The sequence below is a fragment of the Somniosus microcephalus genome, unplaced genomic scaffold, assembly GCF_052327205.1.
Source record: "Somniosus microcephalus isolate GS21.2 unplaced genomic scaffold, FLI_Smic_1.0 unresolved_chr5, whole genome shotgun sequence".
Classification (NCBI taxonomy): Eukaryota; Metazoa; Chordata; class Chondrichthyes; order Squaliformes; family Somniosidae; genus Somniosus; species Somniosus microcephalus.
In genome coordinates, this window is record NW_028225183.1 from 16,005,024 (window position 1) to 16,018,887 (window position 13,864).

Below are 13,864 nucleotides of genomic sequence, written 5' to 3' on the forward strand. Positions count from 1 at the left end.
TCGAGCTTTTAACCCATAACCATGCAAATTGCTGCGCTTCAAGTATATGTCCAATGGCCTTATGAAAGCTCCGATGGAATCTGATTGCAACAGCCTTTCAGGTGGTGTGTTCCAGATCTTAACAACCCTCTGTTTCAAATTATTTCACCGCATCTACCCTCTGCCAATTTGAAATCTTAGTGCTTTGGTTGCCGAGCAACATGCAAGAGAAAACAGCTTATCGCCAGTTGCTGTATCACAACCCCACATTAATGGGGATACCTCGATTTGGTCTGCGATTAGCATGTTATGTTGTAAGAAGCCCAGTTGCTGCTTCTGCAATTGATGTCCCTCATCCCAATAACATCCTGGACATGTCTCTGTACCCGCCCAAAGGACTTGACAACGTTCCTAAGGTGTGGTGATTAAAATTGTACACAATACTCCAGCTGAGGTCAAATCAGCGATTTTAAAATATTTAGAATGATTTCCTTGGTCAAGTATTTAGTGCCTCTTTTTTCGATGCCAATCATGCAATGCACATTTTTACTGCAGTAACAACTTGCGCTATCACCTTCAATGATTTGACAGTAGGTACACCATGTTCCATCTGCTCTTTTGCTCCCTGAAAATCGTCTCATTTAAATTATAGTGCCTCTCCATGGTGTTTCTCCCAATTTACTGCACAGTTAACCACAGTAAATTGCATCTGGCACAGGTCTGCCCATTCCACCACACTGAATATGTCCGCCTGAAGTCGTTGCTATCCTGCTCACTATTTACAACCTTGCCATATTCAGCATCAAACGCAATATTCGAAATTTTACCCCTAATACACAAGTCGAGGTCATTTATACATAACAGGAAGATTAATGGTCTTACCACCGACTACAGGGGTACACCACTGCGTAGTTCCACATGGTCAGAACAACATCTGTTCACCGCTACTCTCTGCCTCCTATCCCTTAGGCATTCAAGAACACAATTCCACACTGTGCCTTTAATACGACGTGTTTCTGCTTTTCTAGTGAGTCTGTTAGGTGATACATTATTGAATTTCCAGGTATAGAACATCTACTGCACTACCTTCTTCTACTCTCATTGCGACTTCATGAAATAACTCAATCAGGTCAGGGAACCACGATTATACTTGAATAACATACTTCAATAAGGGACAGCTGCCTATCCCTTATTAAATCATCTTCTTCTAAATGAGAAATAATTTTGTCAATGATTGTGTTCTCCAAAAGTTTTCCCACTACCGAACGTAGATTGATTAGCCTGGAGTTACCAGGTTTATCGCTCTCCCCGTCATTGAACAGAATTTTTATATTTGCAATCATTCATTCCTCTGGCAACACTCCCATTCCCAAGGAGGATGGCAAGATTATGGTCATGCCTTCTGCTATCTTCACCATAGCTTCCCTCAGCAATGTAGGATGCTTCCCATAAGGGCCGGATGACTTGTTATCTTTGTGTGTTTGCACAATATTTAGCACCTCCTTTCTATCTATTTTTATACTATTCTATATATAAACACCCGCTCCTCAACTGCAACAATGGCCCAGTAATTCAGGTCCGGACGGGGTACTCACGCGTGGGCCCGACGGAAGTGCCGGTTTTCAGCATGCACAGCGCATGCATGGAAAACCGGCATTTTCTTTCCTCTGAACCAAGTGGTTCAGAGGTCGAACATGTGCACACAGGAGTCTGCGCGTGAGCGCTGAAATTCCTTCTTTTTTAAAGCCTTGCCTGTGCGTGAAGGCCTCCGGTTTTTAAGCGGGAAAAAAGATGTAAGGACTTAGTTTTAAAAGGTAAGTGGTCTATTAATTAAAGTTAGAAATGTTTCTCCACAGTTTTATTATTTTTAAAGAATTTCCAGTAAGTTAAGTGTATTTTTAGACCCGATTTGTTAAAAAATTAATTTTTTCAAAAATTTGAATAATTGGTTAAAATAGTTTTTTACACTTATTAATAGTTCATTTAATTAGTGGCATGTTTTTTAACTATTATTTGAAGTTTAAGTACTGTTTTGGGCGCCCGGAGTTTTCATGAGTTTGACAATTCTTACCATCAAACTCATGAATGAACTTTTGCGACCTCCGATTGGTTGCCCAGTGCTCACGTGATCCCAGCCGGCCCATCGAACTAACTACGCCACTTGATCACGCAAGCACAGCGCACCGGGAGCTGAACCGGGCCACTGACAGGAATTCCACGCAGGGCCAGGCTTCAACTGTCGGCGCACTAAGTAAGTGTAGGTCGGGGCCTTGCACCCGCGGGAAGCCCCCGGCACCAATTTCTGTGCAATTAACTTCATCCTCTTCTTCTGTGAAGACAGATGCAAAATATTCATCCAGTACCTCAGTAATGCTCTCTGTCTCCACAAAAAAGATTTTTGCATTAACTATCCTTTCAGTTTCTATTTGTAAAAGATCGTTGTATTCCCTGTCATGTGACCGACTAATCTGTTTTCAGGAACTCTCGTTGCCCTCATTATATACTTTTCAATTTGGGCCTGCAATCTGCGGATTCTTCCATGTGTTCTGCTGTGTTCTGCACTTGATATTTGTCATAAGTCTCCTGTTTCTGTTTAGTTTAACATCTATTCCCTTTCTCAGCCAGGCACTCTAGCTGCTGAAGCCCCATTTTTCATCCTTATCGGCACATGTTTTGTTTCTACCAAAGAAAACAAACCCAGCTTCTCCAGTCGCTCCACATAACTGAGGTTCACCATCTCTGGAATCAATATGGTAAATCTTACACTTCTCTGCCATAAGGGAACTATCACAGCATCTCTAGTCTTTCTACATACCTGGATTCCCTCATCACTTGTACCATTCTGGTAAATTTCCTTGGCACTCTTTACAAGGCCCTGACATCCTTCCTAAAGTGTGGTGCCCAGAATGGGACACAATGTTCCAGCTGAGGCTAGAAAGATATAGCAAAGCTCTTTCCTTTTGTACTTTCTGCTTCTACTTTAAATGCCACAGATCTTAAAGTATGTTTAAACCTAATGACCAAGGTATCTTGCTTATGTGCACTCTGTTCCTGAATGACCTGTAATATTTTATAATTTTTTAATATTTTCTCTTCTCATTCGTCTTCCCAAAGATCATCACTTTACAGTTTTCTGCTTTATATGTCACCAGACATGTGTCTGCCCATTTCACCAGCCTGGCTCAGACCTCCTGAAGTCGGCTACTATCCTCGTCACTGATTACTACAATTTCAAGTTTACTACATTTCCAACCGTGCTCTAAGCAGACTTGCTGTTCAGATAAAAGAAATTTAAAACACATGGGTTTCATTTTCCAGCAAAGGGGCATTAAAGTTATAGTTTCAATGACGTTTACACAATTTATTTTTATATCTCTGAAACAAACGGCTTTGATTTCAAGGCACAGTTACATTTGTAGCACAATCCTAGGCTAAGTGGTTTTTTGTATGCTCCTTTTCTCACATTGCGTGTGTGAGCACGCCCCTAATTTATAGCTAAGGAGATGCTAGGTGGAATCTAGTATATTAGTATCTCATGTATTTTAAGGCATTGAATCCAATTATATATTAATAAATGAATGTCTGAGAATCAATCTGATATTGCAGCTCTAATTCTAACTGTCTAAAGGAAATTGGGCAAATGCTTGAACAGAAAAAACTTGCTGGTCTATGTGGAAAAAGCCGATGAAAGGTCTTAATTGGATTAGTCTTTGAAAGTGCCACCACAGGCAGGTTGGACCCAGGGGCCTCCTTCTCTGCTCTAAGGTTCCATAATTTTATGATTCTAACTGTTGTGCTATTCAAATAATGAATTAATTGTACGGCTTAACACTTATCAGAGAGATTTCCACAATGCAGTTTAATTCAATATTTTTAGCCTCAGTCTTTCTTGGTTCTGATGCCCTGCTCTTACTGTCAGGTGTAAATTCCTCATTGTACAAGGAGAAGCGATTCTTAGCTGAAACCACAGGTTTCCATTGTAAGCATTTTCTGTCTATGGTAACTTCAGCCTGAACTTTTTTCACATTCTTTGCTTATCGCTATATAAATTATCTGCGTTGTTCCATGCAGTTTGCACCTGAACAACCACAGCTTCCCTCATCTCTCCTCATAGCTGAAGTCCCTTCCCCGGTATATTACTGGCGAATCTCCACTTAACCGTCTCTGCTCCAAGGAGAGCAATTGCATCTTCTCTAGTCTCTCCACGTGACTGGTGTCACTAATTCCCAGTATATTAAAGGAACTCAGCCCTAAAGCCAACTCAGAGGACTGGAGAACCGCTAATGTAGTTCCATTATTCAAGAAGGGGAGTAGGGAAAAACCGGGGAACTACAGGCCAGTGAGCCTAACATCAGTGGTGGGAAAATTATTGGAAAAAATTCTGAGGGACAAAATCAGTCTCCACTTGGAGAGGCAAGGATTAATCAGGGATAGTCAAAATGGCTTTGTCAAGGGAAGACCATGTCTGACTAATTTGATTGAATTTTTTGAGGGGGTGACTCGGTGTGTGGATGAGGGTAACGCAGTGGATGTGGTATATATGGATTTCAGTAAGGCCTTCGATAATGTCCCGCACAGGAGACTGGTCAAGAAGGTAAGAGCCCATGGAATCCAGGGTGCCTTGGCACGTTGGATACAAAACTGGCTTAGTGGCAGAAGGCAGAGGGTGATGGTCGAAGTTTGTTTTTGTGACTGGAAGCCTGTGGCCAGTGGGGTACCACAGGGATCGGTGCTGGGTCCCTTGCTGTTTGTGGTCTATATTAATGACTTGGATATGAATGTAAAAGGTATGATCAGTAAGTTCACGGATGATACAAAAATTGGTCGGGTGGTAAATAGCGAGGAGGGTAGTCTCAGTCTGCAGGACGATATCGATGTGTTGGTCAGATGGGCGGAACAGTGGCAAATGGAATTTAACCCGGAAAAGTGCGAGGTGATGCACTTTGGGGGGACTAACAAGGCAAGGGAATACACAATGAATGGTAAGACCCTCGGCAAGACGGAGGGTCAGAGGGATCTGGGTGTGCAAGTACACAGATCCCTGAAGGCGGCGGAATAGGTGGATAAGGTGGTAAAAAAGGCATATGGGATACTTGCCTTCATTAGCCGAGGCATAGAATATAAGAGCAAGCAGTTTATGATGGAGCTGTATAAAACACTGGTTAGGCCACAGCTGGAATACTGTGTGCAGTTCTGGTCGCCACACTACAGGAAGGATGTGATAGCTTTGGAGAGGGTGCAGAGGAGATTCACCAGGATGCTACCAGGGCTGGAACGCTTCAGCTATGAAGAGAGACTGGGCAGATTGGGTTTGCTTTCCTTGAAGCAGAGGAGGCTGAGGGGGGACATGATTGAGGTGTACAAAATTATGAGGGGCATAGATAGGATGGATACTAAGGAGCTTTTTCCCTTAGTAGAAGGGTCAATAACTAGGGAGCACAGATTCAAGGTAAAGGGCGGGAGGTTTAGAGGGGATTTGAGAAAGAACTTTTTCACCCAGAGGGTGGTTGGAGTCTGGAACTCACTGCCCGGAAGGGTTGTGGAGGCTGGAACCCTCACAACATTCAAGACGCATTTGGATGAGCACTTGAAATGCCATAGCATACAAGGCTACGGACCAAATGCTGGAATATGCGATTAGATTAGACAGGGCGTGATGGCCGGCGCGGACATGGTGGGCCGAAGGGCCTCCATCCGTGCTGTATAACTCAATGACTCTATGACTCTATGACTCTTAACCTTCTCTGCTCTAAGGAGAAAAAAATCATTGTTTCTCCAGATTCTCCACATATCTGAAGTTGTTCAGCCCTGGAACCAATCTGGCGACTCTCTGCTTAAACCTCTGGGCTCTAAAGACAACAATGCCAGCATCTCTATTCTCTCAGCATAACCGAATTCACTAAGAGTAGAACTATCCGTAAAGATGCCTCTGCTACATTCCAGAATTCTCCAGGTCACAATGTTCAAACTCCTCTGAGGCTCCTCCCTCTCCGAGATCTGATACTGTGTCTTTCCCCAATATCTCTCCTATCCCCACATATGCTTTTCCGCTGTTTAGTGTCCTGTGAAACGCACCACCTTGGCCTTGAACTTATTCTGAGTAAACAGCTGACCATCTAATAAATGAAAGTACGGAGTTTCAGTCTGCTACTGCACCCCACATGATGCTGGTTTATCCACGAAATAATTAATTGTTTGGTTGAAAGTGTATAGGAAAAATTGCCACAATGTATTTCCTTCAATGTGTATAAACACATTCTTGGTTTTGATGCACTATTCTTACTAACAGATTTAAATTACCCTCTGTCCGAGTTGAAGTGATTCTGAGCTGAATCCATACGCTCCAGTTTAAAGTATTTGCTGTCACTGTGAACTTCAGCCTGAACTTCAATAGAATGAAATGGAATTTACAAAACAGAAGCAGGCCATTAACCCCAACAGGTCTATGCCGTTGTTTACACTCTGGATCAGCCTCCTCACACGCAAATGCATCTGACTCTATAGCATATCCTCCAACTCCTTTCTCCATCATGTTACCAGTTAATTTCAACTTAAATGCTTCTATGTTATCAGCCTCAACTGCTCCACGTGATAGCGTGTTCCATTTTCTGACCACTCTCTTGGTAAAGAAGTGTCTCCTCAATTTCTGATTGGATAAGTTGAACTAAATGATCGTCTCTCCGATTAGAAACGCTCTGTTAATTATGTTACTAGACTGGATTTGGAGAATAGTGCATTTTATCAGGAGAATAGTGGAGTATATTGGTCTCCTGATCGCTCAGTTAGTGCCTGCAGTGCACAGCTAAGCAGTACATCAAAGGAAGACCGAATGATCAACATCCGCTCCTTGCTGAGGTACTGGCGCTACCGTTCAGCTCAGTGCTCCAAGGCCACTGAAGGAACCCTCGGTCAATGATCGTGAAATAGCTCTTTGATATCTGTTGCATGCTAGTAAGTGAGGATGCGCAATATGAGGGCGCCGTTCAGTCGGACTCAGAACCAAGCCATTTCGGCTGTACTGTTTGGATTGAATGCAATTGAAACCTGCACAATACCCAAAAGGAAAAGAGGGGAAATAAATCGGGGTTAAACACTTGCATTATCTCGCATAGCCTGCAGCAGGGCAACGAACCTCATGCCAAGCAAACCACTCAGTATCTGCACTCAAACATGAACAGATAATGCGTTGGGCTATTGGAAAGCGGCATTCGAAAATCAGCATCTTCAGGAGATTTGGAGAGAGAAACTGGATGAGAACATTTGTAACACAGTCAGTGTACATTTTATTAAATATATTTTTAGCTAGTCCGTTGATTCTGAGAAACTTTTCTTTCTGTTAGCAGCTAAGTTCCTCTTTGTTTAAGTGAAGCTCCTTCAAATTTAAACCGCTCGCATCCTTTATGAAACTGCTGTTACTGTTCTCTTCAATACTGACCATTTTCAGTGTTTTGCGTACTTTTCTGTCAGTTTCCAAGTTTGAATTTCAATTTCAGTCGCTTTGTGATATTTCTGAGCCTGTGTGTACTGTCATCCCACTAAACCACTCTGGTAAGGAATTCAGGCAGCGTTCAGATCTAGGACATTACTTTAACTCCACTTCCTCATTCAGTCAGCTGGGTTTGGCAATGTCAGAGAAACCCGCCTTTTAAATAGGCGGGGACTAATGACCATCAACGAACACGTCATGTTCAATCTCAAATCCCACCATTAATGCCTCCAGCCATTCCAAAATGGAGCTCCGCTGCTTGCATTGCCTTTCTGTTTCGTGGTATGGCAGCAGGTGGTTACCAGCAAAGATGTTCAGTGCTTGCACACACACTCCACTCAGCTGCTTTACTTTTGTTACAGGAATGGATTTAATTTGTCAAAAATTGACCTTTTCTGAATTTACCATATTTTCACGAGTTTTTTTGTCACTCCGCGCAAGGGCACATCTTGAAATTTGCCGTGGATTATTGCATTTATTTGCAAATGGACATGCCGAAAGAACTCATTTAACTGATTACTAGACTCTTACACCACTGAAGGAGGCCATTTGGCCCATCGTGCCTGTACAGGCGTTTCTAAAGAGCTGCTCAACTTAGTCCCACACCCGAGCATTTTAGTCACAACCCTGTTAATGATTACTTTTCAATACATGTACAGTTGCCTTTTGAACCTCCTGTGGAATCTGAATCCAGCTCACAGTCAATTGTGCTTTCCAGATCTTAACAACCCTTTGTGTAAAATAAGTCTCCTCGTTTCGCTTCTCGTGTTTTTGTCAATTATTTTAAATTGTTCACGTCCGGTTACCCACTGACTTGAGCTGAGGTGCCTTCAAAAGGAAATTGGACGGTTACATTAGAGAAAAAGCAATAGAAAATAGGCTGACAAGCTGAAATGAAGTAGACGGAATGGGACCATACTCATGTGGCGTGTAAACACCAGACCAAATCGATGGACCGAATGTCATATTTCAGTGCTGTATATCCTATGTAATACTCTGTAGCGAATTACTTTATCAAAACTCCTCATGATTTAAAATATCACGATTACAGATCGCCTTAACATTCTCTTCTCTCCCCAGAAAGGAAGTCCGTGACCCATAGTATCATCCTGGTATCTTTACCATTCCCAAGGCCTTGGCATCCTTCCTAAAGTGTAATGTCTGAATTGGAACACAAGACTCCAGCTGAGGCCCAACCAGAGATTTGCAAATGGTTACCATGACTTTCTGAGATGAAACCACAGGCATCCATTATAGCATTTGCTTTCAATGTTAACTGCAGCCTGAGATATTTTTAGATACTTTTTAATCAGTTTTCATTTCTCTTCCTTCTTCCACCCAGATGACAGCTGCATCATGATATTTGAGACTGTGCTAAAAAAAATTGAAACAGCCCCTGTGCCTAGTGAATTCAAACACCATTCGGTACTAATAAGTTAGATTGCATTTGCTCCTTCAGTGTGTTCGAGTTTTCCATATCACTGATATATAGATCTCAACAGTGGTTGGAGAGTAATGTCCTTCAATAATGATAGTGCTGCAGATGCTCGTTGTTCTCAGCATTTACACCTTAATCTCCAACTAAGACCTTTGGACAATTGTGTATGTGAACCGCCAGGGCTCTGCTCATGCATCCCCTGTGCAATTTGATATTGAAGCTCATATTGCCTATCCTCCTTATTCTTTTCAAAATGCACCACTTCATACTTTTCTGCATTAAATATCAAACATTTGACAATCCCCTTTTCCACAAATATCTACCCACCTTTATTTAATGGTTCGTTTCTATTTCCCTTAAATCATGGATTCCATGAAGGAAAGCCAGGTCCTATTTTATTGCTGCATTACACACTCTCACAACTTCTGCCTTTGTTATTTTGGTTAATATTTCAGTCCTCCATTTACCGCCTCACCAACCAGTAGAACAATATACCTGAATAAAACCCAGCATAATTTTGATCTCCTCCATCAGATCTTCTCTTAACATTCTTCACTGAATGTAAATTCCTTTTCCTCTCCTTATATTTGTAGTGAATTGTATGCAATTTTATTAATAACTAAACGCCTCAGAATCAGTCTGTTGCTGCATCTCTAATTGTAACATTCTAAAGGGAAACGGACAAATACTTGAAAATGAAAAAATACAGGGCTATGAAGAAAAAGCAGATGGGAGAGACTAATTGGATAGCACCTTCTAAGAGCCAGCAAAGGCACGATGGTTGAATAACCTCCTCCTGTACTGACCAAATCAGTAGCTTTATGAATTTAATTGTGGTGGGATTTGAGAATTGAATTAATTATGCCATTTCAATGTATCAGAAAGACTGCCGCAATGTATTTTCATTCAATATGTTTGAAGAGATTCTTGGTTCTGATGCACTGTTGTTACTGTCAAGGGTTAACTTCCTGTTTACCCGCGGTGAAATGTTGTTGCGCTGAAACCACGTGTTTCCTTTATAAACATATTCTGTCACTATCTACAAGAACAACAACAGCAACTTATATTTATATAGCGCCTATAACGTTGTAAAATGTCCCAAGGCACGTCACAGCAGTGTTATTAAAAATCAAAATTTTCACGGAGCCATACAAAGTGGTATTAGGGCAGGTAAGCAAAAGCTTGTCTGGGAGAGGTAGGTTTTAAGGAGAGTCTTAAAGGAGAATTTATTCAGTTATGGAGGGTGAATTCATAACAAGGGAGCAGGATATGAAAACTGGTGCCAGTTAATTTTGAAAGAAATTATGAAGTACTTAAACACAAAATGTACAGTAATTCTCTAACTCTCTGTATTTAGTGTCTGCCTACATTATTTGTTCATCTTTTGGATTAGGAGATGAGTAAAACGGGCCAGAATTTCACCAACTCAATCACACTGTGACAGGTCAATGGAACAATGCACGGCAGTGAGTCTGTATATTTAACATTAAAATGTGTTGGCGTTTCAATAACTAATACATATCTTCTCTTTTTAGTGATTACTGGGGTTCGGCGGATCGTTTCTCAAGGTGAGTGTCTACCTTTTTCTCTAAAATAACGAAATTGAGCAACTAATGTTCAAACTGCTGAATAAATGTGTATGTAAATTGAATTGACTGCTCTACCCAATCGTGTTGTGAAAGAGATAGCGGTAATACAGGTCTGCATCACAGCAGCTGTCAATTCGAAGCTACGGTAACAGATACTGCTGTTTTCTGAAATTTCTGTCAGAGATACAAGGAAAACTAAAATAAACGTAGGAGAAAGATCCAGATTCAATGTAAGTAAAGGAAATTGTGACGGAGAAGCTAATGATATAAAAATAGACAAATTTCCAGGAATCGATGGATGCCACATGAGGTGTTTGAAATAAGTAGGAGAGGACATTGCTGATGTTATTCAGGATCTTCCAAAACACTTTCTATTGCGGAATTGGCCCATTCGATTGAAATCTTGCCAGGGTCACTACATTATTTAAAGGGGAAGGAACGTTAAACTAGGAAATATTAAACTCCTTGGTCTGCCTCAGTTGTGGCAATGCACTACAATCTATTATTAGGGACAGAGTGACTGGACATTTGAAAAGACATGAACTGAGCAGAGAGATCCAGCATGGATTTGTAAATGGTAAGTCACGTCTAACGAAATTAGTTGCTCTTCTTGAGGAGGAACCTGACGTGGTCGATAAATGATTGTCTATGCATGTTAATTTTCTGGACTTTCAGAAGGCATTGGAATGGCTTGTGCATGCAATAGAAGGAAACTTATTGACTTGCATGGGAAATGGTTATTTTGTTGGAGACATTTGTAGGGATAATGGCATTGCACTCAAATTGGCAGCATATGACTATTGGTGTCCCCCGGGGCTCTGTACTGAGGTCTTAGCTTTTCATTATAATTATAACTGACTTGGATGCAGGAATGCAGAGCCGTATATCTAAGCTTGCTGGCGAAACGAAGTTACTTGGCGCAGTGAATAATGCACACGTGAGCACAAAGTTGTAAAGGAACATTAATAGATTGTGGGGAGAGGGAAAATTCCAGCAGATTGAATTTAAAGTGAACAAGTGTGAGCTCTTCCACTTTGGACACAAAAAAGTAGATCCGTTTATTTTCTCATTGGTGACAAGTTAGGAAAAGTGAATGAGTGGAGTGATTTACAGGTTAAAGTACAGAAATGTCTAAAATCTCGTGTGCATTTCGGAATATGATTAAAAGTTTTAATTGATTGTTCGCCTTGATTAAAAAGTGCTGGAATACAAAGCGATGGAAGTTAAGTTGCAGCCGTACAGGGCTTTGGTTAGACCTTGTCTGGAGAAACTGTATTGCGTTCTGTGCATCGCACCTCAGGAAGGTTATATTGGCCTTGGAGGGGGAGCAGCGCAGATTCAGCAGAATGATACAGGAGCTAAAAGGGTTAAATTATGATGACAGGCTCCATAGACGAGGCAGAAATTCTATTGAGCATAGAAGATTCAGAGGTGATATAATTGAGTTGTTTAAGCTGATTCAAGTATTTTATCTGGCAGGCAGAAAGGATGTTTGCTCTGACAGGAGAATCCAGGGCAATAAAGCATAACCTTAACATTAGAGCAAGCCCCTTCAAGGTTTATATCCAGAAGCACTTCCTTACACAAAGGCTAGTGGAAAGCTTGAACTCCTCCCCAAAAATCAGTTGGGACTCGGTCAATTAAAAATTGCAAAACTGAGATTGATCTATTTTTGTTAAGCATGGGTGTTAAGATTTAAGGAACCAAGATGGCTAGATGGAGTTAGGACACTGGTCATGCAGGATCGAATTGAATGCAGGAACATGCTCGTGGGGCTGAGTGGCCTATTGCTATTCATGTCATTCTATGTCTTTATGATGCTTTGTGATACAAAAGTGCACATGTCATTCCAGGTGGAAAATATATCCTGTTTAGGTGCGTATTGGATGACACTGAACTCAATCAACCAGCGATTTCCACCCAGTCACTTAACATCACAGTTAACATTCGCAACATTCTGCTGCTATCTCCAGAATTTATAGTGCCTCCGAACTCAGTGGCGTCACTAAACTTGGAATCCTGGGTCTTTATCCATTCCTGTAACGTATTGATCAATGCAGTTTAAACATGAGGCCGCACTGCAGAATTCTGGGGACACCACTTGTCTTATCCTGCCATTTGGATTTCATGCCCATTATCCCTCCTCTCTATGTCCTGAATTGCAATCAATTCTCTCCCAAAGTCAATAGCTTGCCTTTCGTTCCAACTGCTTTACTGGACAAATGCTCTACTTAATATCAGGATAACTTATTTGGATGTAACCAATGGCTCCTTCTGTTGACAACCCAATTCCCAACATCTGGCATGAGACAGATATAGGCTGGATGAGGTCAATAATCAATATTCCACCAGTCCCATATCTCTTTTACTGATTCTCTCTTTTCTGTATTTCCCTCTTTGGTACTTAGCCCCGCACCTTCAACTGCCATTAACCCAACACTTCACTAATTCTCTGACCTCCCACTCTCCTGCATTTCCAAGCTTGAATTATTCGTGAATAAGTGCACAGTGACCCTCTGTGCCTCTCTTAGCAGTCTCCTAAAAGCCCATCGCGAGCTCTGTCAATCGTTTCATACGAGCAGTAACAACAACTCCCGCTTCTACTCTGTTACTGATCCACACACGCATCGTTCCTGCTGAGGCCTAATCTAACAATCGATGTATCCATTCCAGTCAAATAATCCCCCAATATACCCTTGGACTCTGCAATGAATCAACCAGCTGCTCTGCCAATTTCCTTCCCGAATGAAGGCTCACATTACAGATATGTATATGTATAAAGTGTGAATTCTCTGTCAACGTCAATCGATCAGCGCAGCCCACAATCAATCACGTGGATGTCCCGCTCTTTATTAGTGCCTGAGACTTGGCTCACAATGGCAACATCTTGAACCACGCTGAATCCTCCCGACATGCCTACACATTGCACCAGCTGTCCCACCAAAACCACTGTGGTAGCTCTGTGATACTCATTAAATCAAATCGTAGTATTTCTTTGCACTTCCAAAAGGACCAAGGATTCTTTACATTGTTCGGTGAGGGCAGAAAGGACCCCGGTTGAACATCTCATCCAAGGATGGTATCTCCCACAGTGCTGAACTCCCTCAGCATTGCACTGGGACGTCGGCCTAGATTATGAAATCAACTGTTACGAATGGGTCTCGAAGGCACAATCGCCTGACTCAGAGACGAGAGACTGAATCCCAGTGGGCCAAGGTTAACACATCTCTTTTCTTTACTGCACTGATGATCGCATGACACAAAGAGTAAAAATACAGAGTTACCTTTCCAATCATGTTGACGAGATATCCCAGCATTTGGTTGCAACTTTAGATGCCTAACATGTGCATTAGCGTCATCTGTTGGCGGGAA

General features: G+C 41.8%; 1 pseudogene; it reads left to right on the forward strand.

The window, feature by feature from the left end:
• The first annotated feature begins 200 nt into the window (after positions 1–200).
• The window catches only part of LOC147087629 (Fc receptor-like protein 5), a 42,428-nt pseudogene continuing 28,764 nt past the window's right edge, over positions 201–13,864 (forward strand).